The sequence below is a fragment of the Dama dama genome, chromosome 18, assembly GCF_033118175.1.
Source record: "Dama dama isolate Ldn47 chromosome 18, ASM3311817v1, whole genome shotgun sequence".
In the NCBI taxonomy this organism is placed as follows: Eukaryota; Metazoa; Chordata; class Mammalia; order Artiodactyla; family Cervidae; genus Dama; species Dama dama.
Window position 1 is genome coordinate 64,534,321 of NC_083698.1, and position 15,818 is coordinate 64,550,138.

Here is a 15,818-nt window from a genome sequence, read left to right on the forward strand (position 1 = left end):
TCTAAGCAAGAATACTGGAGTGGGTTGCCATTCCCTCCTCCAGGGGATCTTCCTGACCCAGGGATCGAGTCTGGGTCTCCTGCATTGCAGGCAGATTCTTTACTGTCTGAGCTACTAGGAATTTAGGGAAGGGAGGTCTTATTCCACTTTTCTGGAGCAGAGAACACATAAGAGAGAAAATAACACAAAAAAGAAAACTGGTAAACTAAGTCAGGGTCAGGTCATGAAGAGTCTGCAGCTAAACTGGGCTGCCACAGTCACTGTTATTTCCATTGTACTCCTGATTCCACAGGAGCTTAGGACCCATCAAGAAAGCCAAACCCACCCCCCAGACCATTAGACTAGCAGCTCCCCTACTAGAACATAGCCTTGGCACCTGGCCCACCTAGTACAACACCTGGGACATATTAAGCCTTCAATAAAAGTTTGTTGGATTGAATCGGGAGGACAGAATAGAAATATTTCCAGTGGAGGAAGTTGAAGTTGGAGGGAGGTTCGTGGCAAAGCTTTCCTTTAAAATCCAACGGTTAAATATAAATATAACACTGACCACAGCCTATGTATCAGAAATTACTCTATCCTGCTGTCCCAATTCCTATCACACCCAGAAATAATGGTGTAGCAACCCCCACGGCCCAATTCAAAGCAATGTCCTAAGAGAACACAGCAACATTCTCTTTAGTGTGCTCTCCCCTCGGGGGCAGTCATTCCCCCAAGTATTACTCTATTAGAATCTAATGTAAACTCCAAATACAGCCCCACTCAGCAAATGTTCATTTTATTCCAGGAAAAAAGAGGTCATCGGGACCAGGCGTGGAAGGAAATATCCCACAGCAGGAGCATGTTACAAAACACTAGAGATGAGAAGATTGTCCCAGGTCTGGTTTAGACGGGGAATTATGTATTTTGGTGAGCAGGGCAGTGGTGCCGGACTGTGTGACCTCAGTGACATTGATAAATGTATTATGGAGCGAAGCAGCCTTTTTTTCCCCTGAGGTTTCAGTGTCAACTGTGCTGCTGCAGCCACTGCTACAGAACGTGGAAGAATTTGGGGCCGAGATTGGAGGCCTATAGGAGAATTTTTAAAGACCAGGATAGAGTGGGTGGGTGCACTCAAGATTTTTTCATGTATTTGTACAGATCAAGCAGAGTGTGATGCTTTGCAAAGCTTCTACAGAGCATTTTTTAAAGTAAATTAGCATGTATGTTAAAACACACATGTACCATAAGGGAATGAAGATGAGGCAATAGAGGCGATCTGAAGTAATGGGAAGCACAGGAATTTTCCAGCTGACTGTGTGTGTGTGTGTGTGTGTGTGTGTTAGTCATGTCCAAATCTCTGCAACCCTGTGGACTGTAGCCCACTAGGTTCCTCTGTCCATGGGATTCTCTAGACAAGAATCCTGGAGTGGGTTGCAACTTCCTTCTCTATCCAGCAGACAGACCTATGTACAAATACTGGACCTGCAACTTTGAGCTTGGTCACTTTCAGTAAGTTAAACTCTTAAGCTTTAGCTTCTTATTATGTTAAATGAAGGTAAAAACACTCATAGTATTGTTGTAATGATCAGGGAATAATGCAAACAAAACTTCTATCATTATGCTTGACAAATAATAGGGACTCATAAATAAATGGTAGTGAATTTTATGATTACTAGTTCATAATCTCAATTCCTGTTCATTTGGTGTCAGGTTTCCCCACTATGTCTAAATTTGTATAAAATGGGCTTTTCATGTATCTTTATCTCTAAACTCAGTTTTCAGAGAAATCATGAAAACTGAGTGGCAAAGAAACTCAGGAGTCATAGAACCCAACGTAGATGTACTCCTAAAGGATAAATTAATATCCTTTCCTAAAACATCTTCCTGGCATGCAAGCTCTCTCTGTGCACCCAAAATCAGCCCTAATTCATCTGATCAAAAACACAAGATTCTGGGGAGGGAGGGTCATGGAGACACTCTGAAGAATGCCAAGTTAGATTCACCAATACATGGCTTCTCTGGGGAAGGTAAAAGACATCCATTAATTTGGTAAAGGCTATCAGTGTTTTAAAAATCTATTAAGTAGATTGGCACAGTAGAAGGGGTTATAAATAAACAAATCATGCAATTATTACTGTTTGAATTTTGGCAAGATAATAAAAAGAGCAGTGGTATAATCAGGAAATAATAGAAAAGATCTGCAAGGCACCCCTGCAATTAGTGATAAACAGAACTTGACTCCAAGTTGGAGCCCCAATATGTCTCTCATTAAAGAGCCCTGGGACCTGTTCCTGGAGCAGACCTCTGCTAGCTTGGGGAGAAGTGAGGTAACCAAAATGTCAGTGCACACTCCCCTGTATTCAGATAATCTTTTACTACAGTATTATAACCACCTGGACTGAAATGACTACCTTATGCTGAGTGAAGACCAATCCACGGTCTTCCGAAACTCTAATTGAGATGTTTCCTGTTCTCAGCTTTTTGACTCTTTCCTTTGTAATACCATAAACATACATACACACACACGCACACACACACAGAGGCATTGTGCAATGGGCCCCTTCACTCATGTTTCCCTTCCCCCTTTCACCTTCTTTTATTAATGGTACCTCTTAAAGAGATAAATGCTCCCACACAAGTGATACCACTTAAACAGATAAATAGTCCACACTGGAGAGACACAGAGAGCATGAGAGAAAATCCTGTCTCATTAGACTAGAAACAGACACACTATATTAATGCAAAAAAATCAGCATATGGTTCTAATAGGCTTTCTTAAAATGATTTATCAGCTGTGATTAAGCCCTCAACCAGCATGTCTATCTTCATAAATAAAGCAGAAGTGTACCTTGCTCTCAAATGTATCTGCAGTATCTTATTACCTAGCCCTGCACAGTGCACTCCACTTACAACACGGCTCTGGGGAGCCAAGAATTTGTGTGCAATCACAAAGTGTGTGCTCTAAAGAGACTGCCAAGATTTAGGACTCTTATCTCTGAGATAGTCTTACTAAAAATCCATTACAATGAAGGTTTATCCCCTCTCTCAGTGCCATGGAGCTCGGCATGGCTGAAATATGAACAGGTAATTAGAAGGATATGCCTGATTTTACAGTGAGCCCAGCGACACAGAATCACCAAACAGCTGTTGGGAAAGGCATTTGGCACAGGGAGCAGGTTACCTCTGTCGGGGAGTCGGGGGGAATACGGAAAATGCAGACCACTTGAAGAATCAGAATTGGTCTCTTAAGTCTTTTCTATGGAATGGAAAGACAAATGCAAATATTAGCTATCTTGGTCTAGACCTCATTCTCCGGCTGGCTAAAATGTCAGATGGTCTCAGGGTCACCCATGAAAAGGCCTTCACAAACATCCCCCACCCCTGGCAGGGGATGAGGAAGTAAGGGCTAGGACTTCCAAACGAAGGAGCAGGAACTGGCTGAAAGACTTGTGAGCAGAGTAAGCCATCAACGAATGCTTGAGAACTATAGAGAATCAACCATTCCATATGCACAGGGCATGGTTCTATTGGAGTGAAATTTACTCTTTAATTAAAAGCCAGTAAGTCCAGAGGATGAATAAATCCCACAAAGAGTCCAAGTAAAGTATTTGACTGGCAAGCGTCCTTTCAAGCCATTCCTAACATATTCACAAAGCCCCTGTCAAATTCTCTCCCTTCTAACACCCACCTGTAGGCTCAGATCAGAGACATACCAGATGTCCCCTGTTCTGTAAGTGTTTCTCGGGCTTTTCTTTACACTTTCAGTTTGACTGAGATAGAAATGTGTGATTTCCGTGTTCTCTGACAGCCACAAACCACTGTTGATTCAGGCATGTTTGTTGTAACATCATCAGATTCTGCCGAAAGGCAGTAGACATTAGGAGGTGCAATGCCTAAAATCTCACAAGAGAAAATAGCGCTTGGACTCTTCAATCAATGTTATTAACAGATTTTTCTCTGTAAAATGCACCTGGGTAGCTGTAGTCTGTGAATGTTAGACTCAATTAGGAGAACGGCACTAATGAGGTCAAAGCAGCTCCTCTCTCCTGTGATCGCAGACTGCACCCCTGGCCCTGGCCAGCTGTCTGGCAATATGTGCTTCTGGTCACAAGGGGGTCCGTGGGAGGGAGTGTGCGTGTGTGTGTGTGTGTGTGTGTGTGTGTGTGTGTGTGTGTGTGTGTGTGTGCACACATGTGTGTTTGTATCTGTGCACATCCATCACCATTAATGGGAAATCACTCCTAAGTTCACACCCAGTTAAGGGACAGATCAGGGATGCTGCCTTCAAAACCAGAGGGCAGCAGGCAGCTGTACTTGGGACATCAAAAGTCTCTTTTATCTGGTGTTGAACTGGACACACGGAGCAATCCAAGGTAGTAGTCAGAAAAGCAAGGACTTATTCACAAAGCCTGATGGCCCACTTTGCCTAACACATGTACTCGTGAATGTGTGCCTTACTACAATACAAATAAAAACGTCTAGCAGAAATCTGGAACAAGGAGCTGTCCCCCTCCTCCCGCTGCAGGGGAGAGACGCTCTTTGAGGCTGTGATATCACTACTGCTGAACTGACTCCAAGAAAGCACACTTGGATTTCTGGCCCAGAACCCCTTTCAGGACACTTCTTTCAGGCAACAGCAGAAAAAAAGTACAAGGTGAGACGCTATCATAGTATGTGAATCTAACACCATCTACTTAAGAATTAGCTTTATTTTCTATGCTCCAAATCTCAATATATTTGAACTACGTATGTTTATAACTCCAAGGTAGCGAAGAAGTCCAGTTTACTGGTGAGAAAATAAAGTCACAAATGACTTTTAGAGAGTGATGGGATGGAGTCTGGATTTCTTGCTCTCATCCTAAATTTGGACAACACTCCACCTTACTTCTCCACAATCCACACCGGGGCTGTTGCCGTGAGCACAGGAGGAGCCGGGAAGCTGTTTTCAGGGGGAGCAACCGCACAGAGATAGCACGGTGCAAGTCACATTTTGGCACAGCACACCACAAGAGAGCCTGCCAGGATTTTGGACTGTCTTGTTCCCTTTCTGTCACTTGGGGACCAATCACATGGGGCTGGAAGAGTGGGGTTCATAGGCACTCTGCATCGGAGAGCACTGCAGATCCCAGGCTTGCCCTGGAAACTACAGGAATGCCTGAACCAACTGTGCCAGTGAATCCAGCAATTGCTCACGTTCGTAAATCCTCTGGGAAAGTTTCTAAGCTCTGTGCATAACAAGAGATTCCAAGAGAAGTCAGGAAGGGGATGACTTCTTTGAGAGCAGCTGTGATTCAAAATGCCGGGCACTGCATCATCTGTAGTCAATCACCTGGACAGGCGCACAAAAAACATGACTGCTTTTCTTCTTTGGGGACTGGACTGTCTGTAGAGCCCAAATAAGTCCCCACCCAAACATAAAGCCACAGGGAACAGAGGCACCTGGCACCAGCTCTGGCAGGAGCAGTCAGCACTGTGATCAGCTTTCAAAGTTTTCATGTAACAGATGGTGTGCTCTGCCCGTGACTCAGATCCCAGGGATGCTTGGGCTGAAGCCACATGGAACCCAAATGCAGGGTTCACCCCAATGCACGAAGAAGACTGGGGAAGCACCCACCAAACCAGACAAAGAAGGGAAAGCTTGCAGGTGGGAAGATCCATCCTTCTAGCACCAAAGCTGTCCAATAAAACAACTCACATTCACCTTCAGGTCAAAAGGCAGAACTATGTACACAAGAGTCTGATTCTGCCAATGCTAGTGAGTTTTATTAGAAAATGTGTCCTTAGAAGAGACACTGAATGTAGAGACCTTTCAGCACTTCATTTCACTCTAGAGAATGAGAAGCTGGCCCCATCAGATAGAAGAGCCCCAAGTTCACCTGGGCTAAAAATAGACTTTCATCTCCCAGAAAGCAGAGAACAAAGGGAAGCCCAGCAGTGTTCTGGGGAAGACTGAAGTCGATATCCCTGGGATGCGAGGATCATCCTAGTCCTAGAGCGAAGCAGCAGCAGGCGACACTGTGTCTGGCTACCCCGGGAATGTCCTGACCCAGTTCCAATCCAAACAGCCTATGAGCCCCTCTGGGTCAGCAGGACAGCCAGTTCCTCAAAGTGTAGGAAGGTGTTTCCAGGGGAGAAAATCCACCATTTCATAAACTCCTCTAGGCTTTCGGGTTTCGGTGGTAGTTGGTTTAAACAAGGAAAATGTCCCTCCAGGGTTCTGGTGCTAAAATCAGTCAATACCCCAGGTCTGAGTTGACAGTCAATGTGCTGGGAATATGGACAGGAAGAATGTATGGAATCTCAGTTCCTGGCCTCAGCCTTATCAATATGGAAATAACTTAACAGCACACAAATGCTAAACAGGGTTCCCAGAGTAAATCACTCCCATACCTGCTCCTAACCACACTTAATGTTCACCTGGATTTATGAGATGATGGAAGCAGAGACTCTCACAACTATTACATTCTTTTCCTTTTCTCTTTCACAGGGCCAATTTTTTTCTCATGTCTCTGTGAGGGGCCCAGGTAAGTGATTCTTAGCTGCACACACTCAGCACCAACTAACATGTGGCCCAATTTTCTAAATGTGAGTGTTTTTTTTGCCTAGAACGGAAGCTTCATCTTTTAGTCATTTTGTTTTAATCCAGCCCAGAAAACAGGTCTGTTTCCCTGCTTGCTTTCAGAAGCATGAATGCAGGGCCTCGTGGAGGACAAGACTCACTCCCTCAGTAGATGCAAAGCCTCCTGCCCCAGGTACACACCCGCCAACCCGTCTGGTGGGTTTCGAGTTTGGAATTACTCAGCTACAAATAGATTCCTTCAGAGGAGAGTGTCCATTCGCCATTGTGATTCCATTTGGGTTAGTACTTTGAAATCCCAGTCTGGCTTTACTACCTTCTAGACAGGTAAGTAGTGACTATAACCAGCTGAGATCCCAACCAAACCTCAGATGGGAAAACTACCCCATGAGAAAGTCTCCAGCTGGGAAAAGCTGTCCTTTTCTCGACTCTTAAAGCTGAGATTTATAATTATTTTAGTGAGTAGCCTCCCAGACAAATAATTCAATCGGGCTAATTTTCAGCTGCAGTCAGGCATCCTGATGGGAAGGCAGACCAAACAAGCCATCTGCACAGCCCGAGTCTGGGTTGCCTGGGGAGCTTCAGGGCTCCATTGTGTTTGGGGCCATTTTCAGCTTCTTTTCTTAGTCATTTTTTAAGTGCCTCTTCCTATCCCACCCCATCGCTGCTTGTGTGTGTGTGTGTGTGCGCGTGCGCGTGCGTTTGATCGCTCAGTTATGTCCAACTCTTTGAGGCCCCATGGACTGTAGCCCACCAGTCTCCTCAGCCCATGGGATTCTCCAAGCAAGAATACTGGAGCAGGTTGCCATTTCTTACTCCAGGGGATCTTCCCGACCCAGGGACCAAACGCACGTCCCTTGCTTCTCCTGCACTGGCAGGGAGATTGTTTACCACTACTGCCACCTGGGAAGCCCATCTCTGCTTAGGAACTTTTAGATGCATTCCATGCATAGAGTCTCGTAGAATCAAAACGGTGTTTAACAGGTCCCAGTGCACTCCCTTTTATACTGATGACATCCTACACCAACCCCTCTACCTGTTAACAAAGACAATACCTGGAGGAACTTTCAACTTAACCACAAGTAAGAGGCAAACACTTTCAACAGCAATTTTTTTTAACAGATAAAGATTTCAGTTTGTTTTCACTTGTTAAAAAATACATCTAATTTTGTGAGAATACTTAAATCTAGGTATCTCTTTAAAGTTGGGTTAAGAGTCAAAACATCTTAGAATGCTCAGGGATAACTCAGTAGGAAGTGATGATGGGCTAGACTTGAGGTGATAGAAATGGAAAATAAAGAGAAGACATGAGGACTCTGGCCTAAGGAAGTTGAAGGGCCCAGTGAGTGGGGCAAAGGACAGAGGAGAGATAAAGCTGTCCCCTAAGGTGGATGAGGGCTTCCCAGGTGGTGCTAGTGGTAAAGAATCCGCCTGCCAGTGCAGGGGTCCTAAGAGACACAGGTTTGATCCCTGGGTCAGAAAGATTCCCTGGAGGAGGGCATGGGAACCCGCTCCAGTAGTCTTGCCTGGAGAATACCTTGGACAGAGGAGCCTGGCAGGCTGTAGTCCATAGGGTTGCAGAGTCAGACACAACTGAAGTGACTTAGCATGCATGCACAAGATGGATGAACTGTGCCTCTGACAGACCCAGACAGAGGGTGGGGCTTACTGTGGCAGTGAGTTTGTACAGGAAGGCTTTGAGCACAGTTCTGGGCATGATGAGTTATAAACACCAGGGGCATATTCAAATGAAAATGCTAGTAACAGCTGGAGAGTAGAAATGGTGAGGACTAGATGCACAGATAAAGGAACTGTTGGGTAGAGTTGATGGTTGGGTTATGAGACCACATGAGTTTTCTGAAGAGAAGGTGTAAACAAAAACCACCTGGAAGTGGATACAGCAAAACTCAAGGAAGCAGAGAGAGGACAGAGAAGGTAGGAGAAAAGCCAGAATACATCATCCCTACCGCTGCCCCCCCTTAATGAGCACCTATCAACTCTTCTCTCTAAGTAGTTTATTCTTCTGTATTTAACATGGGGAACATAACACTGCCATAACCACCTATAATTATTCCCTGTTAACAAAAGGGACCAAAATCAAACTTATCATTAACAACATGTTCAAAATGTCAGATGTGTCAGATATGCTTCAAAGATATAGAAATACTTTGATTATTACCATACCTAGTCACAACTGAACAGGAAATCCTGGTGTGAGAAAATACTGCTGTATTCCTCAACATTTCCAACACAAATAGAGGTTCCCAAAATCAATGCCAAGTTTCCACTAGCAATCTTCATGCTGTATCTTATAATTCAATCTTCCAAATCTCTTCTACTCCTCACCTTCAAATGACAACATCAGCACCTCTTAGGAGAATACCCATTTCTGCATAGAATGAATACAAACCTTTCTAATCAAACTTAAGCCTCTTAAAACCTCATTGGTTCTCAGAAAGACTCAGGCAGATACCTCAATCTTGCCAGAACAAATGTCATGTGATAGCAAATATAAATAAGACCCATGACAAAAAAGAAAATGAACTCAGGGACAATAAAACCTGCCATTCACAGGCTAAGAGACATTTATTTGCCATTATAACTACCACCATTCCCTAATAATTTGGCTCCTAACACTGGCTAAAGGTGGGACCATGAATGGCCAGATGATTTTGCATTAGAAAGTAAACCCTCAGCCTCAGGAGATGTTTTGTCTATAATGTGAAGGTTATGTTGTGAAGACTCATCCATTAAGGTCCAAGTTAGACAAATACACAAACTATCTAATGGAGGAGATGAGCAAACCCCCAGTACTCGTCTGGGTCAATTCTCCTCCAAGCCATGGGCCTTCCTCATCATTCATGTAAAAGGGACTTGATTTTATGTGCTCACTCTTTGTAAGGCAAAGACGATGGATTTTGCAACTCTGAGGATACCATAACTTTCCACCAAAAACAGAAAAAAAAAAAAAACAAAAAAGAAAACCTCACAAAAACAACTCTATGAGTTATTTTTCATTTCCACTCCATTTTAAATTGAGGCTGAGCCTGAGATCACCTCATGATTCATTGACATATGTGGAAGTGGACACCAACTCCTAATAATCTCTGTTGAGATCGTGCTCATTAATCCTAAATCCCAGGGAACCAAAACTCATGAAATAGCTTCCAGTTCATCCACTGGTTTAGTCATTCCCCTGAGTGGGATGCAAAGACCAAGCCAACTTCTCTTCCAGCATCAAATTCCATCTAAGCTGAGGGCAAAATTTAAATCTACAAGGAGAAAGTGGAAAGTGCTTACATGACTAGTGTACTGAAATGGAGGGGGAGGACAAGAGAATCCTTAAGATATAAGGGTTAGATTTTCCAGTTATTGGGGTGGGGGGAAGAAATAGGCCATCATCTCTCATAATGTTCCCAATGGGTGTTTCCTTTCAGTTATGCTGATTTTTTTTTTTTTTTAGGCACGAAAAGATGCCTTAAAAACAATCTCATCTACTAGAATTTAGAGAAAGTGGTGGCATTTTCAAAACTAAGATAAAACCAAGTTTAGATTTCAGAATTTTCTTTTTCTCCAGACTATAAGGAAGGGGCTGGGGAGAAAAGGCGGGGAGCGGGCTGTATTGCACAAATACAGAAGCAACATGTTAACAAAACTGGAAATATACAGCTGTTGCAAGTTTGCTCAATTTGCTATCTTTTGTTTTTCACCTAGTGTCACCCACACGTTGCCACTCACACCTTCCCCAGAGAGCAAGGTTGCCCACTAGCAGCTGATACAGCAAGACTGTTAAGAAGGCGAAGCACCTCCCTCTCTGCGCCCTCTCTCCCCAAGTAACTGGTGGTGTCGGGTAACATGATTTCCAGGTACAGAATTTAATCAGATTGAGCAGCTGACTTTTCTGAGCTGAGGCTGACCTGGCCATGCCCTGTTCCATGACTCCTGTGGAGCTGGGATCCAAGATCTTAAGATTGTAGCTTGTCCCCTGTTCCCATGTGTTAAACAGTCAACACCCTCTGGGAATAGACTGCACTTTTCATCATTTGGGTAGGAATTCTAGAGCATGGAAATGTCCCAATTTGCTATTGCTGCATCAGCATAGAGTCAGATTTAGGTCCTAGGGGAGAATAACAACACTTAGCACTTATATACCGTGCTTTTCATCTTCAGGGTCCTTCACTATGTTAGGCTGTAAGGTTATATTTCTCTCAGCAAGATAAAGGAGCTCATTTCCAGTACTTTCAACTCTTCTTCCTTTCTTACACACACACACACACACACACACTCTCACACACAACTGTTATCACATGATGAAGCTATCTCTCTCCTCCTAGATAGGCACTGTTGGATCTCTTTTGTAAAAAAGAAATCAAATGTGAAAGGTCAATTCATCCTTTTAAAAAACTTTTGTTTTGTTTTTTCCACTAATGTGGAACATGAGATCAGCATGCAGATTGTCAGTTACTGATGTCTATTCAGTATTACTTCCTGGGTTCCCATACTTGACTCTTCGTGTCTCGTACTTCTGTGTCATCTCTGACCACTGAGGAGAGTTGAAGACTCTGTCTTGGAGGATTCTGGAAGACTTTGCCAAGTTCCATACTCAGACCTCTTCTCTACCTCATCCCCATTCACTCCTAGCCCAGGTCATTCCATTGAGTCTCATGCATTTAAACACCACCTCCCAGGTGGCTCAGGGGTAAAGAATCTGCCTGCCAGTGCAGGAGACATGGGTTTGATCCCTGAGTCGGGAAGATTCCCTGAGTCAGGAAGATCCATTGGAGAAGGAAAAGGCAACCCATTCCAGTATTCTTCTGGGAAATCCCATGGATAGAGGAGCCTGGCAAGCTACAGTCCATGGGGTTGCAAAGTAGCTGGACACGAATTAGTGACTAAACAACAACAACAACATGCCAATGAACCAACAATGTACATCTTTAGACAGGTCCTATATTCCATATCTATATATTCATCTGCCAGGTAGATATTTCCACTTACCAAGTCTGCAAACAATCTCCTCAATTTGCCCTTCAAACTTTTTTCTCCCACAGGCAACTCCATCCTTTCAGTTGCTGAGGTCAAAAACCTGGTTTTATCCTGAATTCCATCTGTTACTTCCCAGACCTAATCCATCACCAGTTCCTATTGGCTCTATCTTCAAATTAATACAGAATCTAACCACCCCTTCCATCTGCACCTTGGACCAATCTGCCACCATCTTTAACCTAGATTCTTTGAATACCCTCCTAACTGGTCTCACTTTGCTATTTCCTTCCAACAGTTTACTTTCAACTTGGCAGCCAAGTAAACTTTCTTACACAGTAAGTCCCCTATATACAAACCTTCAGATTGTGAAATTTCAAAGATTCGAACATGTATTCGCATGTCCAATCATGTAGGTTAGTTCACATGTCTGGGCTAATACTGTCACGCATGTGCATCCTCTCTAGGTGTAGAGCAGAGTACTATATAGACTTCAGTACTGCAGTATCTTTATTTCAAACCCAGGATGTCCACAAACATGTATAAAAGCAGTGGTGATGTAGCTGGCACTGCTAAGAAGTACCAGCTGTTGTACTGTACTACTGAACTTCTCAAGGTACTGTACTAGAAGATTTAAAATATTTTCTTTATTTGGGGGTTTTGTTTTTTATGTATTATTGTGTGAAACCTATTATACTACAGTACTATATGAGTGATTGTGTTAGTTGGGTATCTAGGGTAACTTTATTGGACTTAGAAACAAATGGGACTTACGCTCTCTGGGAATGGAACTCGTTCGTATATAGGAGATCTACTGTTTGTTAGTCAGATGCTATGCTACCTCTCCTTACAGTTGTCCCATGGTTCTCCATCCCACTCAGCCTGAAGCCTACTCGGCCTTCTTGGATATGACCCTGCATGCCCACTCTGCCCATCACTGCACACCCTGCTCTTTGCTGTCCCTCCAGAGAAGAGCACCCTCCAGCCTCAGGGCATTGCACTTATTGCTCTCTCTACTCTCCTTCCCACTATACACCTGCTTCAGACTTCTTCCTCCTTCAGGTCACAGCTGCATGTCCGCTCACCAGTGACGCCCCCTAGATCACCCCAGCACTCCCCGTGGCCCTTCCCTGCAATATTTTTCTCTACAGCACTTACCACCTTCGGACATGTTATATATTCTGTTGTTTTTACTTGTTTACTGTTTGTCTTGCCCATGAGAAGTAAGCAACCTGAAGTCAGGGATTTTTGTTTTCTGTTTTAAAATCAGCTTTAGTCCATAGTATATTCACCAGTGCCTTGGACAGTGCCTGGCACGTGATGGGCTCTCAAAAATATTTATTGCATGAATAAATGATGAATAAAAGTTTCTCATCTGTTTCATGACATGCACTAGCCTGATTAGGCAAGTTGAGATCCTGATACTGCTAGTGAGGAATGCTTTTTCAAGAGAAAAAAATATATCTCTAATTAAAGAGTTTTGAAGCTATGGGTTTATGCTAAGGTGGAAGGTTGAGGCAATTATGGAATGCGTCATCTGCTATATAATACATGCTGTGGATACAGACACTGGGGCTTTTTCCATTGGTCATTACCTGTTCATTACCAGGCCTCTAGCCTGTCCTCACTCTATACACATATTGGGATGCTTTTGGAAATGGTATCAGGATTAAAGATAGTCTGTTGAACAGAATTTTCCCCAACAGCCAGCCACACAGGCTAAACAACGATCAACTCCCTATTTGCTCTTTGATAGAATTTTCTAGACCAAACTTCAGCTAGAATTTTAAAGGTGGAGGAAAGGACCAGCTCAATCTTTCTAACATTTCTGTATAAAGTATTTAGCAAGTTCAAGCAAAAATCTTTTTAAACCAAATTTTTCATATAAACAAATCCATCTCCCACTTTACAAAATAAAACTTGCTGAGGGAACTAATCGGCTTCCCAAGTGGCGCTAGTGGTAAAGAACCCACCTGCCAATGCAGGAGACATAAGAGACATGGGTTTGATCCCTGGGTTGGGAGGATCCCCTGGAAGAGGGCATGGCAACCCACTCCATTCTTGCCTGGGGAATCCATGGACAGAGGAGACTGGCAGCCTATGGTCCATAGGATTACAAAGACTCAGACATGACCGAAGTGATTTAGCATGAAGGAACTAATGCAAATTTTCTATTAACAGTCTCAGAGGAAAATAAATTAGAAGAGAGTTGGAGTATAGAATTAAAAAGGAATTGTTATCTGAATGTGCAGCAAAAGGGATGAAGGAGGAGACAGAACTTAATGATGACAAGGTATGCCCTGAATAAAGAACTTGTATTCCAGGACTTCCCTGGGGGTTCAGTGTTTAAGACTCCATGCTTCCAATACTGGGAGCACAGGTTCACCCCCTGGTCAGGGGACTAAGATCCCACATGCCCCCCAACCGAAAGATTTAAAAAAAAAAAAAGAACTTGTATTCCTACTATTCAAGCAGGGAACAAATAAATGAAGTAGGAGCTGGTGGTGACAGTGTGCCAAGGATGTTGGGAGCTGGAGAAATGTGGTTGAAGGGATGAGTAGAAATATGTTGGCAGATGAGAGAGCATCTCCTACTCCTCATTTCCCCATCATGTGGCTTCCAAGGAAATCACCAACACACCAGCATACACAAGAAGTCACAACACAGCTCATTTGGCCGTTGGATGAGTCACCCTGTCTTAAGCCTCAACAAAGTGCCTACTTGTGTAGTCATGGCCACTGAGGCTGGATTTGGCCCACTGGTTTGAACAAGGCAGTGGAAGAGGAAACTTCAACAGTGGGAATGCTGTCCAACTTCCAGTGCGTGCAAGTGAAGTTGGGGTGTGAGACACTGGTCTCCTGAGGGGCCCACCCCAAAACCATGGGGGAAGCTGGCTGCAGGATCCCCCACCCACATACCCTTCTCAAAGTCATCACATGACTAATGTTGCTAAGAGCAACATTTGAAAGAGAAGAAAAACATATTTCTTCAATGGCAATAGTCCTCCTCAACTTTGCTTGCCTGAATATTTTAACACTTTTTTTGTACTCAACCCACAGAGAATCAAAAGCAACTCACACACACAAAGAAAATGTAGATCACGAAAATGTCATTCTACATTAAAAATTGGGACCAGAGGAAATATAAACTGGAACTGAAAGTTTAGTCTGTGGGGAAGTATAATGCTCATTACCGTGTTCTAAAAAGTTCTCAAAGTTAAATAGTCAGTTTGGCTTCGTGTTAATCAAGCAGTCAAAGCAAAAAGAGAAACAGAACTGGTTACGGAATTCTCATGTCCACAAGGAGAAAATATTTCAGTTCCTCAGGGGAAGCAAACCATTTCCTGGAATTCAGATCTGTAAGAATTTCCTCCCCTGGGGCTTCATATAGGAGATGGTGAGTACTATGCAAAGAAGATCTAAAACCACAACCCAATCATGGACTTCTAAAGCTGCTGTTCTTGGTAAATATCTTCAGGAAAATCAAGGGCATACGCCTTGACTAAAACCATCCTGCCAGAAATGAAGACAATGTGGACCAAGTATACACCTTACTTATAGTTCGGAAGAAGCCAATCTTAACTATCTCAAGGAATGAATGAACTTAATCTCCCAGTTGTCTACATATGTCATGTCCATCAGGAGAGCTAAATTTATTACTCAACCAGAGTAAATTTACTAGACTTTTTGGTTCCTCTTTTCCTTGCTATTTTTATGGTTTTTAAAAATCTATTTCTATTGCAATGAAATATAGAATGCAAGCCTTCTATTTTTATTTAGTTAAAAATTTTAAGTACTCAGAACAGCATCTGGCAAATAAGTGCTAAATAAGTGTTTGTTTTAAAAAAAGAAAAAGGAAAAAAAAGGCCCTTCATTGGGTTGGGGCTGGGGAGGTAGGAGATGGTCAAGTATGAATAACTAATCATAAATAAAATGAGTTGCTTGAGATTTTATATCCCTCTCGTAACCTATTTTCAGGACTTTTCCTAAAGCAGTACAGACTGAATACAGACCCTCGGCTATTGTGATGAGAGAAAGTGACATGAAAAATCTGGTGGAGAGGGATTATTATAATTTCACATAGGGGGAGATTCAAAGGTTTTAAAACACTTAGAGAAATATCAGAGCCTTTTAAAATTTCTTCTCCGGATGGAACAGCTGGAAATTCAGAATCCATTACAGTGTAGCTGGTACCTCCTTTCAACCAGCTTTCACAGTTTAAGTCTCTGGTCATGGAATATGTCTAATTTGTTGTTTAGTACATTGTGGGCATTCAA

At 43.1% G+C, this 15,818-nt stretch overlaps 1 protein-coding gene across 1 annotated transcript in view; it reads right to left on the bottom strand.

Annotated features, from left to right (window-relative positions):
- The window catches only part of CREB5 (cAMP responsive element binding protein 5), a 426,112-nt gene that overhangs the window by 313,530 nt on the left and 96,764 nt on the right, over window positions 1–15,818 (bottom strand). The gene's annotated exons all lie outside the window — the stretch shown is intronic.